This window comes from Cibotium barometz, chromosome 18 (assembly GCF_041138505.1).
Source record: "Cibotium barometz isolate CiBa-2024 chromosome 18, ASM4113850v1, whole genome shotgun sequence".
Lineage (NCBI taxonomy): Eukaryota > Viridiplantae > Streptophyta > Polypodiopsida > Cyatheales > Cibotiaceae > Cibotium > Cibotium barometz.
This window is the reverse complement of record NC_141063.1, coordinates 36,484,557-36,493,134: the sequence shown is the minus strand read 5'-3', so window position 1 is coordinate 36,493,134 and position 8,578 is coordinate 36,484,557.

Sequence of the window (8,578 nt, the reverse complement as noted above, 5' to 3'; positions counted from 1 at the left end):
GGTTCTCAATTGCGGCATAAATCTGACCTCTTTCCTCTTCCACTACATCTGCTATTGTAATTGCTTTGGCTGCTGCAGATTGGGGCAGAACTCTTTGTCTTTGGTTACCCCAGTTCTGGGAGGGAGTTCTGATATTACTCTGAACAAAGGCAGATGGTTGAGCTAGATTCCTCCTGGGATTGCCTTGCACTTAAGTCTACATCAAATTGGTGACTCTTTTGGCAATAATGGATTCACATGGCCAAGATTGACTGCATTAGGGTGAATTTGGAGTTGATTATGGCACATTGTATGCATAATGGTGCATGGGAGATATGCTATAACTCATATGGTTGGCTTTCATATGTTTCCTTAAGACTTTGGTGAAAGATTTGGTACCGGAAACATTGAAATCTTATGCTTACGAGTTGTAATTATTTGGCATGCATCTATAAATGTCATTTGTAAGTGATATTTTCTCTTATCCAGTTCTAAACTTTCATTTAAATTCTTGCATAACTAGAAAGCTAGATATGTGGTGAGGGTACCTTAGCCATTTCTAAACTTTGATTTAAATTCTTGCATAACTAGAAAGCTAGATATGTGGTGAGGGTACCTTAGCAATAAGGAGAAGAGGCCAAGGAGAGTGCGTCTTGAACTCACCGTGCCATGCGTGCCATGGTAAAGTGGTATGGTGGTGGATTAGGTACAATGGTGGCGAGAAGAGGCCCAAGCCCTTGCTCTTGGATTTTAAACTTAAGTAAGGGGGTTGGAAGATCTTGGCCGAGAGATCGGCAAGCTTCAAAGTGCTACATCAACAATCATCTTGGAAGTTACATTTGGAAAAAGCAGTGGCACAAGTAAAGATCCTTGACGATCATTGTGTTGTGGTAATTGCAATTGGAGCAAGGCAATGTCATAAGCTGAAAGAAATTAGCATCTAGATTATCCTAGATTTAACCTAATTAACCATGGATTAGCCTAGATAAGGATGATTAGCCTAGGTTTAGAGTAAGAAGAGAAAGTAAGAGACTTGTATATTCATCATTATCAAAAGGAACCAAAAATATGGTGTATGTAGCCTATATACATGACCCCATTGGAGAAGGTGTTATCAGATATTGGCCTAAATGGTGGGAATGTTCATATTTTAAAGGATATCAAGAAGTCAACAAATGAAAAGGATGTACCAATGAAGCCATTAATTGGTGGTGTAAATGCCAGAAGATTTCTCTCAAAACCTCTTCACTTGGAGAAAAAGAAGAAGACCAAGAGAGGAAAGCTATATAACTCAAATTACATAAGTAGAATTAATTATGATCAATGGGAAAATCTCCATAACACAGTCAAAGATCATGAAGGTAAGTCTAGAAATGCCAAGGTAGAAGTTTGGCGGTCAGTTAATGTTCTTTTCAGAATGTGTAAGAAAGATATGTGGACTGAGCAAGACAAAAAGAGCTTTGAATACAATTTGCAAATATTTGGAAGAGCTATAAAAAGGATGCCTGGACTAAATCTATCATAACACACTACATGGTAAGCACAATGATTTATGTTATTTTAATAGACAAAGATTTATTGAAGCACAAGTTGACTCGCTTCCATGTTTTGTTTTGCAGCATATTATCTATAATCATTTGCCATTCTTCATACAAAATATGGAAACCCAAGTATTTGGAACACTTAAGGAATGGATAAATAACATTACATGACTCGTAACGTATATTTCAGGCATACATAGCATGGTGGAGGAAGGAAGAAAGCGAATTGCATGCATGAAGTATTCTAATGGTTATCATAGAATAATACAACAACTACATCGAAAAGAAACCTTAAAGTCTTAAAAAATGCTTTAAACACAAACACTTAGAAAAGTAGAAACACAAAATATTAGAAGCCTTTACAAATTCTGCGGCTATCCAAGCTCAGAGCAAATGGAGAGAAAAGAAGATATATGTAAATCACCGCTGGATTAATAGAATGTAATTTCCATCTCTTGTTAATTTATTTATCTTTCAATAAATTCTAGCTGAATTGCTGTGGTGTTTGCTTGTATCTAAGCAAAAAGTTCTTTCCATACTCTTCTAATTCAGTTGGATCCTCCACACCTAGAGACAATGCATCAGCAGTATATGTATGAAAATAGGATCTTCTGCATGCTCTATGGCCAGGCCTATAACCAAAAATATCCATGGCACTTTTTTTTCAATTAAAATAATCTTATCATATGTTCTTGGTATTATGGTACCGCCAAGAAACCGAGATAGTGTCTTGAATAGAAAATTTGCAACCACACCCTGCTAGCTCATAGAATTATGATAAATCAAAATTCTAGCACTTAATAGTCCTTTGAGGTAGTGTGACAAAGCAGCATCCCTCCCATGGTAGTCCCGTTTATGCCTTTGTAAAAATTTATCTGGTTCTTCAATTAAACTCTGTAAAAATTTATGATATGTAAGTGAGAGAGAGAGAGAGAGAGAGAGAGAGAGAGAGAGAGAGAGAGAGAGAGAGAGAGAGAGAGAGAGAGAGAGAGAGAGAGAGAGAGAATTGACCTAGCCTATTTCATATGTTATAAGCTAATTGTCCCTAAAGAGATCTATTGATGTCTCTTTAGTTGGTCTCCGAGCTTTTTTAAATACTTCTTCCAATGAGTCTCTTAACTTGTCATACCCATATTCCTGCTGACACTTTTTAAATCTCTTCATCAGGAGCAAACCCTTTCTCCTTATAATCCTTAGCTTTGTCAAAGCATATTCTTAAACATGATTGATGATCACGGTTCAGCTCTAGGGCCTCATCATCACTAGAGTCCTCTGAAATAAATCCCTCATCCCCTTCATAGAACTTTGCAATAGCTGCAAGGGCATAATCTTCCCTAATGTTAAATACATTTTGTATATCACATAGAAGCAGATATTTCTTTCCATCAATACTAAACTCAGGTGGTATTGGCAGGATCAAATCACTCTCTTCTACGTTCATGTCCTCCACGCTCCTTGGCTTCACCAAAGATTCACTCCTAAGCACATGAAGGTCAAGCACTTTTTCCTCCTCTTCCTCTTGGTTTAACTGTAGCTCCTCCTGCATCCCTCCCATGGTAGTCCCGTTTATGCCTTTGTAAAAATTTATCTGGTTCTTCAATTAAACTCTGTAAAAATTTATGATATGTAAGTGAGAGAGAGAGAGAGAGAGAGAGAGAGAGAGAGAGAGAGAGAGAATTGACCTAGCCTATTTCATATGTTATAAGCTAATTGTCCCTAAAGAGATCTATTGATGTCTCTTTAGTTGGTCTCCGAGCTTTTTTAAATACTTCTTCCAATGAGTCTCTTAACTTGTCATACCCATATTCCTGCTGACACTTTTTAAATCTCTTCATCAGGAGCAAACCCTTTCTCCTTATAATCCTTAGCTTTGTCAAAGCATATTCTTAAACATGATTGATGATCACGGTTCAGCTCTAGGGCCTCATCATCACTAGAGTCCTCTGAAATAAATCCCTCATCCCCTTCATAGAACTTTGCAATAGCTGCAAGGGCATAATCTTCCCTAATGTTAAATACATTTTGTATATCACATAGAAGCAGATATTTCTTTCCATCAATACTAAACTCAGGTGGTATTGGCAGGATCAAATCACTCTCTTCTACGTTCATGTCCTCCACGCTCCTTGGCTTCACCAAAGATTCACTCCTAAGCACATGAAGGTCAAGCACTTTTTCCTCCTCTTCCTCTTGGTTTAACTGTAGCTCCTCCTCTATGTCATCACATAGAGGAGCCTCATCAGCAGATTTAACTTCCTCATTAGGCTCTTGCTCTTCAACTACTTCTTCACCTTGTGAAGGTAGAAGGGGGTAGAGACAATGAAGATAGCATAAAAATCCCAATGTTTGCTCCAGCAACGTAGAATTCCTTTGGTGTTTTGAACAGGTTGCTTTGCAATCTGATGGAAGTGTCTAGCATCTCTTGTGTAGGACATTCTGGCAATTTTTGTTGGGACTACAATCCATTAGGTGTACATAAGCTTTGTCATTCATATTGACTCTATCATTCTTTAAGCTAGACTCAAATTCACATCTTTCCTTCTGGAGGAAGGAAGAATGCAGCTCTACAATGGAAGAAATATCCAATGGCTTATTGAAGACCTTGTCAAAAATATGAAAATGTTCTGAAGCACTAGGTGAGTAAACAAAATCCCAGAGTCTTGCATCAACAGAAATAACAGTTTCTTCAATATTTTCCTTCTTTTCATTATTAACCTTAACTTGCTTGGGGGTTTCTTCAATTGTAGAGAAATCCACTGACCTCTTCTTTGTTTGCCTGACCTTAACTAGTGCCTGGAATCCAAAAGAGCATTCTTCACCTTTATCAATAGATATTTGATAACTTTCTAAACTTTCCTGTGCATTGTTGTCCACCCCTGCCTCTTCTTCTGAGTTGGTGGGCTCCTTAACAAGATACTGAGGAGGACTATGAACATCAGCTATGGTCTCCATTAGTTGATCAATCTCTGAAAAGGTACCAAGTGCAATTTCCTTATCAACATGCTCAGGTGAAGCTGATAAATCCAAATTTCTCTTTTTTGAGGCCCTTAGTAACTTGAAAAATCCTTTCTCCCTTTGAAGGTTTACCAGCCTACCCTTAGGATTGAACTCTGGGTTTAAATGCATAGATTTTCTCTTCAATCTCTTCTTAGCTGTAAAACATAAACTACTTATTAGTATGAGGCAACTCTCTCTCTCTCTCTCTCTCTCTCTCTCTCTCTCTCTCTCTCTCTCTCTCTCTCTCTCTCTCTCTCTCATCCTATCATTTCTCTCTTTCTAATGTCTTTGGTAGGTAGCACAAATATATTCATAGCCATTTAGCTATGTTCTAAATTGTGTACCAGTATCTGATGTGTCTTTAAATTAAACAATTAAAATTAAGTTTTGTTACTTAACTCGGACCAGAATTTGGTCTGTGTAGTATCTAAATATCATCTTTGTCTGGGTCTTCCTTTCCCTCTATTCTGCCAGGTATTGGCTCTTTAAGTGGGCCCTATCACCCCTTCTCTATCTATTTCAGTCTCTTCTTCTCCCTTAAGTCTCTCTCTCTCTCTCTCTCTCTCTTCTCTAGATTAATAAAGTTGACGTTAAGTGAATCTCTCTCTCTTCTTAAATTCACTTTTACCAAAAATAACGAACCATTTAAAAAGTGTACCCTCTATCCAATTAAATCATCACACATGGAGATGCGAGTTCCAATAGGATTTTGCATTAAACGCGACCAATGATTGGTGTCCACGAGGACCTTGAAAATTGGGCCACTTTTTAATATAGTACTTTATTTTCTTAATTGTATAGTTTAACAACTATTAAGTCTTTGCTTTCTCTTTTTTGTATTTTCAACCATTCTCTGCACCTGGAAGCTATGCAGCTTTTCCTTCAATCCTCATCATCAGCAAAGACTTAATAGTTTAACAACTATTAAGTCTTTGCTTTCTCTTTTTTGTATTTTTCAACCATTCTCTGCACCTGGAAGCTATGCAGCTTTTCCTTCAATCCTCATCATCAGCTATTCCTTTCAAATCCTAATCTGTGTCTCTAGGCAAAGCTCTCTCTCTCTCTCTCTCTCTCTCTCTCTCTCTCTCTCTCTTTCTCTCTCTCTCTTTTTTTGTGTCTATCAAATTCGACACATGTTTTCTTAAGTTCTTTTCTAATATCCACAGGACATAATGTTCAACACCAGTTTTTTTCTTATGTGGAGTTAGGTCTATTAAAAAATATATATTCTCTCTCTCTCTCTCTCTCTCTCTCTCTCTCTCTCTATATATATATATATATATATATATATATATATATATATATATATATATATATATATATATCACACACACACACACACACACACAAATCCAAAGAGGCAGTGGTGGCGAATTGGCACGATAAGGCCTCTCCAACATTTTTGAGGTCATTATATCGTGCCATTTGGCCATGAACTTTTTTGATGGAAAGAGGTAGTATTGGCTCTCTCTCTCTCTAGATTTCTCTCTCTTTCCTCCCCTCTCTCTTCTTCTCTCACTCTCTCTGTTCATATCTCTCTCTATCTGTGGTGCTAATTATAATTCAGCTTTTTCAAAAAAACTATAGTAGCCAATTGGTGCGATAACGCTTGTTGCTTCAATTTGTATGTGTCTTATCATGCCAATTGGCTATAAGTTTTAAATGTGTATCTCAACCTATTCTCGTCTCTGTCTCTCCCTCTGCCTCTGTATCCCTCTCTAACTCTCTCTCTCTCTTACACTCCCTCTAATTACTACCTTTCTTTCCACATATACATATTTATCTCTCCTTCTCTTCTTTGGCTTCTCTGTTGACTTGATCAATTTATTTTTTCAGATGGCTAGGACAAAGTAGACAACAAGAGTGCAAGGGAAAGAACTTGTTATTGCTTCAAAGGCATGTGGAAAGAAAATTAGGAAGGGAAAGCCTGTGCATATTCTAAAGAAAGTAAGGCATAGGCGATTTTCCTATAGAGTCATAGTTTTAAGAGATATCAGAAAGTCCCAAGATTTTGTTAAATTATGTTTTCTCAGAGCTCCATTTCAAAGAGTTGTTAGATGCATTTGTGAAGGATGGGATCTGGATAAGAGGTGGAAGAGGGTAGCTCTGTTGTGTATTCAGGATGCAGCAGAGAACTTTATTCTAGAGTACTTCTCAAATCTTTGTATTGTAGTTGCCCATGCTCGTAGGTTGACAGTAATGATAAAGGACCCAAAGACCTTGAAGAGAGTAAGATGGAGATATGACAAGCTTCTCCATCTAGCTGACTATGTGGATCCTAAAATGAGGAATATCTTGATGATTCCACCTGCTCGAAAGATTTGAAAATAAGAGATATAACTCATCAGGTGAACACTAGGGCAAAGGCTGAGCAGGAAGAGTTACAAAGGCAAAAAAAAGGAAAAGTAGAGGGCAAAAAACCTGATGACAATATTGAGGAATAAAATGAGTACATAAGGGAGACTAGCAGGCTAGAGTTTTTGAATGTAAAGATCTTGAGAAATTTCAAAGGCCCTTTATATGTGTTTGTAAACCTAGTAGATGGGGAGAGGCAACTAAGCCTGGATGTACTGAGACCCAATCATATATGTTGGTTTGAAGTAAGTTTCTCTTCTATTCCGAATGCTCGACTCTACAATACAAACTTTCCAATGTAATTTAGTTTTTCCTAATTTTCTTTCGTGTGCTTCTTTGCTTGGCAGTTTAATAAAATCAGAGCTTCGTGCTGCTCTGCTGAGGCTCAAGCAGCAGAGGTGTTTATTGTGAATTCACAGCTTTCACCTCTACTTAGGCTCAAGAGTACTCCACTGGAGTCCACCATCCAAAGATGGTTCTCATTTTGCAATTTTCTTGAATTCAATACTGTTATTTTGCCATATGAATTTGGGTATGTAGTCGGTTTGAATGTTTGATACACTTCACAATATATTTTTCAAAATGCTAACTTTAGTTTCTTGTTTTAGCCAACATTAGAGTCTAGTGTGCTTAGAACTAGACAAGAAAACAATATAAACCATGAACTCCATACCAAGCACACATCTTGAGCTTAAATTGTAAGTTGAGCTCACTCTCAACTCTAAATAATTTTTATATACTTGCTCACTGTTAGCTGTAAATATGAAATTTTATTCTTGTATATCTTAATTGAATTGTTTGTTACAGGTGAATTAAGAGATTACTTGCAGCTCTGACTAAACTTATTCCTATTGAAGGCCTTTATGATTTAGTAATAAAAGATGTCTTTGTACCTTTACAGAGAGATGGATACTCCTGTGGATGGAGGACCCTATTTTATGTTGAGTATATATTAGACAAATTTTATAGCCTCCAACCTAAGTGGACTAAGGTAATTATTATTTCAATTATTAAGGTTTCCATAGTTTCAAGAAAATGCTCCATAAATACTGATCACTTTTCTGTGTAATATGCTTAGGACTGAAATGGAGAATCAAGATGATAAAGAGAAGGATCTGGAGGAGGAGAAGGATGAAGAGCAAGAGAAAGATGAGGTAGGGAAGAATGAGGAGAAAGAGAAGGGGATAGATACTGATATGCAGGATGGGAACGAGATTAAAGATACAAATATGCAAGATGTAGATGAGGGGATCAAGGACTCCTCCCCAACTAACATTAATGCTAACAAAACTAATGTAAGCCTAGTGTGACCACCATATAATAGATTTTTGGATGACTAAAGCCCATGCACTCTTTTTGAATTAGTAAAACATCTCTACTCTTTTTTAAAGTAAACAATTGTGATCTTTTTGATAACACTAATTTAAGTCTTTTCACACTTTTCAGAGATTGATCATTCTTGACATAAATGGTCTTTTAATCAAAAGACAATCAACTCCCTTTCATGGTAGCAGGGTTAGAACACTACGCATAGGTTTTCATTATGTGATGCTGAGACCAAGATTGAAAGAATTTCTCAGATATATGGTTGATGTGTTTTTTGTTGCCACATGGTATTCCATGGCTTATTAGAATGTTGAAAGTTTGCTTATACTAATTTGCACAGAAGCAGGTATTGACCGAGAGACCAGTTTTGTTTTGTGTAT